General features: G+C 40.9%; 1 pseudogene; it reads right to left on the bottom strand.

The window, feature by feature from the left end:
* Positions 1 to 9,020: 9,020 nt before the first annotated feature.
* Positions 9,021 to 9,173, bottom strand: LOC142389088 (U2 spliceosomal RNA; annotated as a pseudogene).
* Positions 9,174 to 10,340: the final 1,167 nt, after the last annotated feature.

Below are 10,340 nucleotides of genomic sequence, written 5' to 3'. Positions count from 1 at the left end.
ATGACTAGGCTAATGCAGGCATGAATGACGTGAATCTATTGAGGAAATGAAAAAGGAAACTTTTTTTTTTAAAGCGCTTTTATTGCCACACCACACAATGTACATAGCTTACATTGTAATAAGAACCATATTGATAATAAAGAATTGAAAACTATATACACACACACTGCTGTAGCCTACAATATACACAATAAGCCTAAACGCCGCCGTTTGGAATCCGCATTCTTCGCATTACTCCGGTCCCTGCAGGGTCTGCGGGAGTTGTCAGACGTCCTCATCCTGGATCAGAAGCTGGCTTCTGGGAGCTGTTGGAATAACCAATAAATAATCAAAACATAGTCTATCCATGCACAGCATATTGACAACTTGTCTATAAAGTAACGAAAGTCATATTGACAGCGTATATGTTCTTACTCTCTATCACTCTTCTGTGGTGAGACTGTGAGTATTTCGGGTTGGCTTCAAGACGCGCCTGTAGCACAGCACACAGGTCCGTCACGCAGCTGAAAAAAACAACAAGAGGAATGAATAAAATGACCAGTGCTTAAAAGTATCAGTGCCAGAGCCGTGGTAAAAGTCAGCGCCGCTCACCCTCGATAGTGTCCCCGTCTACCTCTCTGAAGTTCGGACTGTTTGACACCGCCTCCTTCAAGCGACTCGTTACATCCATATTGTGAGGTGACAGTAGCCTGTAAAAACAACAGGCCTATGGTTAATAAAAAAAAAAAAAAAACTGCATTGACGTAACGTAACATCGGGTCCAACTCAACTAGATATTGGGAGAACATTCACTTATTCTTACCCTTGACCTGGATTATAATGCCACGGTGAGTTATGCAGGCGGCGAACTGCTTCCTATAAATTGAAAACACGAAATTCATTTTTTTAAATAAAGCAACTCACACTGGTTTTCACGTGATGGACACAATTAAGTTGAGTTTAGCCTAAAGCCACAGTCAATAACCTACTCTTACCGCGATTTTCGGATTCTGTATCCGCCTTCTCTTGGGGGTGCCCTCTTCAACTTCTCTGGAATGTAACTTCAGTCCGTTCTCGACGGCCATCTTGCCTCCAACCTAGCGAATCTCTGGTCGATTCCCTCCAGAACCCTCTCCACGACCGTATCCACAGTGCTGGCCACCATACGAGACATCCCGGTCATAGCATTCAAGAGGACTTTCATTTTATCTGCCTGTAAGCAAGTGAGTAAGTAAGTATAATATACAGCACATTTAAAATCAGCGAGAACTGTCCCAAGTGCTGTACAGTGTCAACAAGACTAAAATTAAACAATCAAATGGTCATGTGCAAGTAGAAAAAAACACACAAACCTGTAGACCCGCAGAGAGTTGCTGGGGAGTTGAAAGCAAGTCGTCTTTCAGCCATTGTATTCCGCAAACCAGGGCAGTTTTCACAGCACTGGACCTCAGCGATTTCTGTCTGCCTTTCTGCCGCCAGATCTGCTCCTTAAACTTTTTGTTTACACTGCACGACACAATGTTTCTCATACGTGATTGAACGAGAGCTTATGCGAGCCGTTAAGCTCCACCAATCATATGCGTACACGTCATTACACGGAATACTCGCGAGACAACCTCCCGTCCTTTTGCTATTTAATGTTGTCTGACCACAGCTGGCAATTTGCACTGTTTTGACACAAAAATGGACTCTGCAAGGACAAAGAAAAGACCTCGGCGATATTGTGACCATTGTGACACCGAATTAAGCCATACACAATAAAACACTGAGCGCACTACTGCACATTATGTATACAGGCCAGATTTCTATATTCTTATTTCTATATTTCTATTTTATTTAAGAAACCTTTTAGAATATTGCTGTTGCATGCTTATTTTATCTTTATCTTATCTTTATTATTATACATTTAGACATCCAGTGCGGGCAACAAAGAAAAGAATTTCATTGTTCAGGGAAACACGTTTCTAACTGCACATATGACAATAAACCTTTGAATCCTTGAATCTTGCCCACAAAAAGCGGTATTACAAAAGAGGTGTTTGGGAGAAAAAAAAACAGATATGCATCACCTGTCACCAGCAGACAGCGTGCACCTCTTCTTTTTCAAGACAACACAGCAACAAACTTGGCTGGAGTTGGAGGTGATAGTGATGAACGTGTAGAAACAGGCCTGCCCACCCCCCACCTCACCTCACCCCACCCCACTTGAAAATGACTGTGGCAGCTCCTGACCTGATCACTTGCATTTACATATTAAAGGCTCTCCTAAGTAGGGGAGGGGAGGGGGGCATGGGGGAGCAGTTGCCAGGTCAATTTGCGACAACTTGGGCCAAGTTTTCACTTTTACCACCGAAAATGCAGGGGCTTAACATATGCGGACATGTAAGGGGCCACATACATCCACAAATCCCTCTTTTCATGCAGTGAGATGCAAAACAAAGCGTGATAAAGGTTTGAGACATTTGGATCCCCCATCCTATGTCTCACAGTGGTTTGTTCTGCCTGACAGGTTCTCCCCTTGTGTGCTGTAATGAATCTACTTTTTGAAATCAAATTCCTATCATTTTCAACATGCAAAGTTTGGAAATAATAATAATAAAAAAAGACTGACATTTTTTAAAATGTCTTTACCTAATATTTTTCTTGACATATACTTGGGGAGCTGCCCCTTTTGGAAATTGATGAAAAAATTTAAAAGTCATGATCGAGGAGCTTTATCCAAGTTACCAACTGCAAAATTCCATTGTCTTTGATTTGTTCCAGTCAAATTTTGGACATTTAGTATTAACAGTGGTTCACAGCGAATGCAGCTTCACATGCAGCAGCATCTCTCAGAAAACCAGACATGCTGCTGTTCTTCACTAAATTAGAATAAATGTGTTTTCACAGTTTTAGTTGTGTTTTCTGGTGCAGATCACTGCCAAAGTTGGGTCCTAATTCACAGCCAACAGATGCCTGATAAAAGACGTCTGGATAGTTCAGTTGCACACATCTGCATGACCAAGCACACTATAGACAGATTCTATAGAGTCAAAAAAATCGTGGTTCAAACGCCTGGACTAAAAATGTACTTAGCAACATCGTCCCTACATTTAAAGCTGCGGTCGGCAACTTTTTTTTAGTCATATTAGCTTGAACTGTCATGGGATTCTGGAAGTAGAATATTAAATAGGCTGTTTAGGAAAAATAACGAAATCTGTAGCTCCCTCTGAAGCCTGTAATCATGCTTGCAAAAACCGAGCGCTCCCGGCTGTTTTTAACCAATCAAGTTAGGGTGGAGGAATCCTACCTGTCAATCACAGCTTGTGCACACGCTGCTGAGCGTGAGTCTGCCCCAGCTTGTGTGCGCTCACACTGGTGTGAACTCACCTGCACAACCTCGTTCACAGAGGGGGAGGGGTTTGGGGGGCGATTCGGAGCTTGTTAGAGGTTGGGGGAGGGACCTGAAAGTTGTATCAGTTCGAATTTTCCGACTTTAGACTCGCAATTTTGAAAACCTGCCGACTGCAGCTTTAAAAGAACTTTGTAAGCTTGAAATAAAGGATCAGGTCCCTTCTTTACTTATGTTTTTATCTTTTTTGTTCATACAGCCCCTTTTTCAGGGGGGGTTTGCTCCTCTACAAGGTTCACACTTCTTTATGATTTGCACAAACGGATTCTACTTGTCAAGTTTGACCACATCCTAAAACACATTTATAATGATAATTATACTGTATTTTGTTTAGACCGGTACCTCGTGGTTGGTACACAGCAGCTGTGTCTCCCACACATGTCTGTGAAGGTAGAGGGTCTATCCCTGATCATCATATCTTGTTGGATATCCTCGCTTTAAGCAGGTCTCGGGTCAGGCCTCGGAGGGGGAAAAGTGTTTACCCTGTGTTATAAAGTACTTGCCATCTGTGCTTTCCAAGCCGGTTATGAAAGTGTGTCCACAGGAATGTTTATGTTTACCGAAATCGTTGTGAGTGCGATATCATACTGATGTTATAACTTTACAGTAAATTGGTTGTTAAACTCACATTGTAGATTGGATGTCGTGTTCATCTGAACTTAGAGGCTCCCACTTTAGCTTCTCATGCAAAAAAAAAAAAACGCTCTGTGTTTACTGTGTTTACTATGCGAGCTGCCTCCACAGCCACTCACCATCTGACATCCAGTACACTTCAGACTGATTCATGATGTGACAGTCCAATTAGTCACGTTAAACCAAGGCTGCCAACTCTCTCTCTCACATTGAGCGTGTCATGGCTGCAGTTCCTGTTTTTTTTTTTTTTTTTTTTTCCACAGGACATTTTAAATCTCTCACACAGTGAAAAACTGATGACTAATGAGGCCAGGTTTACACACGTGATGTAGGCGTCAACGGTCTCGCTTCTAGTTAACGTTGAACGTTATCGATGGACTTAGCTTTATCTATATTGCACTTTTCAAGTGCAAACCAAATTGCTTTAAAAAGTAACTATCCAAATAAAAAAGGATGTATCATAAAAGACAATATACGAAACACTAAAATTAAACAAAGATTATAATAAGTAACACAATTTGCAAATAGCGATTATTATATCAAGTCTTGCGCTGCTAAATTGAATTCTGGGTCTGTTGCTTCATTATGCTTAAGGTGGACAGTCGAGAACGAAGGAAAGCAGCAGTGGAGGCGCCAAAAAATGTAATTGCCTGACTAATCTGTCTGATCTCATGTCTGACTGTGGCTTCAATTCCAAGCATTAAGCCTGCCAATTATTGAGTGTTAAAGAATCGCATTTGTGAGTCCTAACTAATGACATCATGGCACAAGCAAGGCTCTCAGAACAAGCAGGAAGAAAACTACAAAAATCCATCTGTTTGCCACAGAACTGTGTAGCTAACTTATCAAAACCACGCTAGTCAGTCTTCTCCTTACAAATGTATGTGTGTGTGCGTGTATTATAATGCTACCTGTCTCCACTGCTCTGACACTTTCTTTCAGATAAGTTCATAGCCCTTGCCTTTGAATAGTGAGCATTGACAATCGCAATCCTCAGGTCTGACATGGTTTAAAGAGGTTTACTTATCATATAGTGTTGTGTTGTAAGGGGTGTTAGGAGTGAGCGCCCAGGGCTGCTGCGTCAATTTTTTTCTGAATAACTCCGTATCTCACCAAAGAAGAACTCTTCAAAGCGGCATCTATTCAATTCATTCAGTGAACTCCAAGGTCAGGCTGGAAGAGATGGTGAAGAAGTTGTTTCCTATTGCTACAGTAAATGATGCTGCTTGTCCTCTTTATCCATGGCGTCAAGTGCACTGTTTTTGAAATTCTGTTTATTTTGATGTTAGAGAGAATAATAGAACACCCTTCAATCAAACTCATTTTGACAGGTGACCTTTTGATCTCTAAGAGGATGTTAGGGGGGGTTACAGCTAGGCCAAGAAGTTGTGAGAAATATCTGTTGGATGTACAAATAAAAGAATGGTTAATTCCAGAATAGGCCTTCAACTGCGACGCTTGAAACTTGCTCTACAATATGAAGTCAAAATCAAAATCAATTTGTTGGGTCCCTAGTCACATGGGCCTGAGCGGCAATGAAAAGGCTGACAGTGCTGCTAAAGGAGCCCTGTATGAAGATATTACTGAATGCCAAATCCCTGTCTCTGATATCAAACCTGTACTTTCTTCCTACATAATGGATAAATGGCAAGCTTAATGGGACAACTGTGCTGGAAATAAGCTGCATGAAATATGTAATACTGTGAAACAAATTACAACTCCGTCATTTTCATGTAGACATGATCAAGTTGTCTATACAAGGTGTAGAATTTGACTAGACTCACTCATAGTTTTTTGTTAACTGGAGGTCAACCTCCCCTATGTGATCTTTGTGGTAATCCCTTATCAATTAAGCATAATCTATCTGGCTCTGCCCTTAGAATAAAAAGGCAGCAGTTTTTTAAAGAAGGTACTATAGTAGGTATTTTTAATGAGGTCCCACTTTTAAAGGTTTTAAACTTTTTAAAGTGCATTGATGTAAACAAACTTATTTCATGTATTTATTTATTAACTTAATTGTTGGTATTTAGTGTCAAGTGCAATGTATTACCTGTATTAGCCATGAAATAGCCATAGCTGCTTAAAGGGGAACTCCGGGGCATTTGAAGCGCGTTTCCATTGCTAGAGGTTGTCAAATACTGATAGTAGGACACAGAGAGGTGCAAATCTGCGCTCCCTGTGTGGAGATCGCGCTGTTCGCACAGCGTGTCATGCGAGGCTAATACGTGGTGGCTAAGGGGCAACTGCTAACCCTTCCACGTAAAACAACAACTTGCACACAGCAGAAACGTCACACCACTTTTTAAACCATCCGACAATAAAGTCACAAGCCTTACCATCAAAACCATATGCATGGTTCTCACATTACTGGCATGGGGACGTTACAAAACAACTTTATAAACAGCATGTAACTCACCGGCTGGTTGTAGGCTCGCGCATGTGAAAGCCCAAAAGAGTCGATGGACGATAATCCCATATACAAAACAATTATTTTCTCTAGAAAAACTGCGTTCAAGTATTTAAAACATTACAACAATATTACTGGGCATGTATTGTTGTAATGTTTTAAATACTTGAACGCAGTTTTTCTAGAGAAAATAATTGTTTTGTATATGGGATTATCGTCCATCGACTCTTTTGGGCTTTCACATGCGCGAGCCTACAACCAGCCGGTGAGTTACATGCTGTTTATAAAGTTGTTTTGTAACATCCCCATGCCAGTAATGTGAGAACCATGCATATGGTTTTGATGGTAAGGCTTGTGACATTATTGTCGGATGGTTTATAAAGTGGTGTGACGTTTCTGCTGTGTGCAAGTTGTTGTTTTACGTGGAAGGGTTAGCAGTTGCCCCTTAGCCACCACGTATTAGCCTCGCATGACACGCTGTGCGAACAGCGCGATCTCCACACAGGGAGCGCAGATTTGCACCTCTCTGTGTCCTACTATCAGTATTTGACAACCTCTAGCAATGGAAACGCGCTTCAAATGCCCCGGAGTTCCCCTTTAACTGGCTTTAAACGAAAACAAACAAACAAACAATTCCATAATAGGAAAGGTTAAAATTTAGGAAAGAAGCTGTCAACATTTGAGTCTCGTACAGGGTTTGGTCAGGGTGTGGGGAAATCCTTCTTGTTTTGGCAGCTTCAAAGACTCTCCCCCTGTAAGATGACTTGGGTGATGGTTGTATAATAAGAGTCTCAACAATCCTCCTTTGTTTCAGTTCACTAGAAGCCAGACTGAATAATCTGTAACTAATTATAGGAGAGGAGTGAAGTAAGAGGAGAAGAGAAAAACAATTGAAATGTTGATCTGATAAAAGTCCCTGGAATCCCCCTCTGCTGAGGTTTACATGTGGCTAAACAAAGTGACCAACTCATCTTATGAAGGGGGAGAACAGGCGATCTCTAGTCCTGACAATCCTCCTTAGTTTCAGTTCACAAGCAGCCAGACTGAATGATCTGTAACTAATTGTAGGAGGGGAGGGAATATTTTTGTAGGGAGGTGTAAGACAGGATAAGACACTTACTCTCTTGATACCTCGAGAGAAGATCAGGGCCATGGCCTCTGGTACGCAAAAGTTTCCTTAAACCTCTTACATTGAAAAGTAGTAGAAGTAAAAAGCGCCAATACAATTTTTAGGAAAGAAAACGAGAGTTGAAATCCACAGACCATCAAATGATTGGGAGGACATCTCACGATTGTTCAACAGTTAATAAACAGCCTTAATAATGTACCTATATTGGAATACCTATATTCCATCATGACACACATATAAGTGTTATTCTTCAGAACCCGTTGCAGAGGATTTGGAGGATTTTGTTTTAATGTTGACATCACAGAGCAGTGTGTGCATGATTATGTGTGTTGGTGGCATGCACGCATCCAGCTGCCCTGTTGTGAAAGACTGCAGGCATCCCATGGTCTATGAGACAAGACAACCACAAGTGGGAAAGGTCTCATGCAAACATGACGGACAATATAGTAACATTCAGTTGAATAAGACACTGAGAATATGCCAACTTTTCTTTTTTTAATGTCCAGCTAATTCTGAGATATTAGTTCATATGAGAACATAGTAAAAAAAAAAAAAAGACTCACTGATTTGGCTGAACAATGTGATAATTTAACCCTGTTTCTTACAGAAATCAAGGTAATTATGCAAAAATATCAAGAAGGATTATTCAAGAAAACCCCTGAAACAGGTTCATAGCCACAGAACTGTTAATGTAATCTCACACAAGCTGTATATCTGCATCTGCACTCGACAAGAATAACTCAATAAGCTGACTTTTATGTTACTTTGCTGCTAAAATATTTATTTACCTTCAGTTGACGAGTGTAAAGAACATTTCAGGAGCTTGTTACTTATCCTTATAACTTACTCAACATTAAATTATCTATATTCAATGTGATCTGCTGTTTTGTTATCATTGAAGGTAATCGCTCACAGCCAAAGACAAACAACTAAGTTTTCAGTACTGCATACAGTTTCCTATGTGTTAAATCTGAGGGACAACTTTATCTGAAATCAAATACTAAACCAGATAGATTTGTCGGCCTACTCCAGGTAGACTACTTGTAAATAGGAGTCTCTACACCTATTACTAGCCCAGAGTGAATACAATTTTTATTATGATTATTATTTTTTTTGCTCATTGTACTGCAGTGAACAGTAGCCGTAGGAATTTCCATGAGTAACGTTGACTAAAACCCTAAAGTCAATCTCCTTTGGTTGTTTAGGAATTATTTAAAGGGACACTAAGTAATAAATTAAGTCATTTATTAGCTCAAATCAACACATTCATTCATAAATTAGTCCTCATTGGTGTAAAATTATCTCTGTCAAAAATCTCACTTATCCTCCTGAGTGAAGAATAACTTGTCTGTATCTACATAGAGCGGGCAAGCTCTGTGGAGACTGCCATGTCCTTCCCGTCTATGAAAAACGACGAAGTGCCGAGAGGGACATAAAGCACTTTGAATCTCGTTTTCCCCAACGCCAGGCCTTTTTTTTTTTTTAAGTGCACCGTTCCTGGAGATACTGCAATACCAGGTTGATGCGTGGAGTGGACGGAGCAAGCCCCTATTTCATCTCCCTGTTCCAAAAATAAATTTAATATATGGTCCCCGGGTAGGGGACGTGTCCCCAACGCCAGGCCTGGAAGTGGAAATGACGTCATTTCGACGTCACGTCCGCTACTGGCGCTAATGGTAAATAGATTTTATCTCGTAAATTATCCCACTAATAATGCATTGATTGTTACCAAACTTCTGCCGTAGTACACATAAGCTCTTAACTCACAAAACGAGGCATTAGAAAGTTTGTAAGTTTACCGGGAGTTTATTTAAAAGAACATCCAGATAGCAACTACACACTGCTGCTAACGCTACCGCTGCGTCAACGTCACTTCCGGTAACTCCCGGTATATGATTTGCACACCAAAGGCTATGTCAACTTATGTTATCTGACATCTGTATTTATAGTGTTATTGTATGTGTGTTATGTAATCCTTTGTACTGTGTGTCTTGATGTCTTTTTGTTTGTATGGACCTTGAGTCTGAAGCTATAGCTTCTTGAATCTTGACACATACCGCCTGCCATAGTTCAAGAATTTGCAACGCACATTTGAAAACGCGAGGCGCTAGAGAGCAAATTCATTTGACTTTGCAAAATAAAATTGCACCACTAGATGGGGGAAGAAATTACATAATGTCCCTTTAAGAAAAAAAACCCCCAAAAAACACGGAAAATCCTCCTAACAACAGGCTAAGGAATAAACTGCAGTCAAAATAAAGTTTTCAAACAAAGTGCAACATGTTTATCTTTATGCAATTAGCATGTTCCTAAAGCAACAAAACTTATGGCGCGTTTCCACTTGGTATCACCTCACCCTTGGTTCCAAGCGAGCCGAAGCGTTACTAAAATGTGACGTCAGCCGACTGCCTTCCACTGATTGGCCGATGAGTGTCGTCACTTTTCAATACTGTTTTGTCTGGTGGCCAGGAGTCTTCTCTGGCTCTCTTCTCTTGCCTTCTGTACAACAAAAAGCTACAGAGTGAGCAGCAACACGAGCGCCTCGATGTCCTCCATGCTATCCTCCTCGTATGTTGTTGTTTTGTTGTTGTTGTGGTGGTCGCGCAGCCGTGTTACGACGACCCCACTCACGTCAAGGAGGCACGAGGTGATACTCGGTTTTAATGGAAACGCAACCAAACCGAGCCGTGCCGAGCTAGTGGAAATGCGCCATTATGCAACACCTGAGCACAGAGTTACCCACAAAGTGATTAGAAGTGTCAAGAGACAGATATTCCTTTGTGATTAGATGATTAAATGAA

Source organism: Odontesthes bonariensis, chromosome 9, assembly GCF_027942865.1.
Source record: "Odontesthes bonariensis isolate fOdoBon6 chromosome 9, fOdoBon6.hap1, whole genome shotgun sequence".
Classification (NCBI taxonomy): Eukaryota; Metazoa; Chordata; class Actinopteri; order Atheriniformes; family Atherinopsidae; genus Odontesthes; species Odontesthes bonariensis.
Note: the sequence above shows the minus strand (reverse complement) of the source record. Positions and strands in the feature narration are given on the sequence as shown.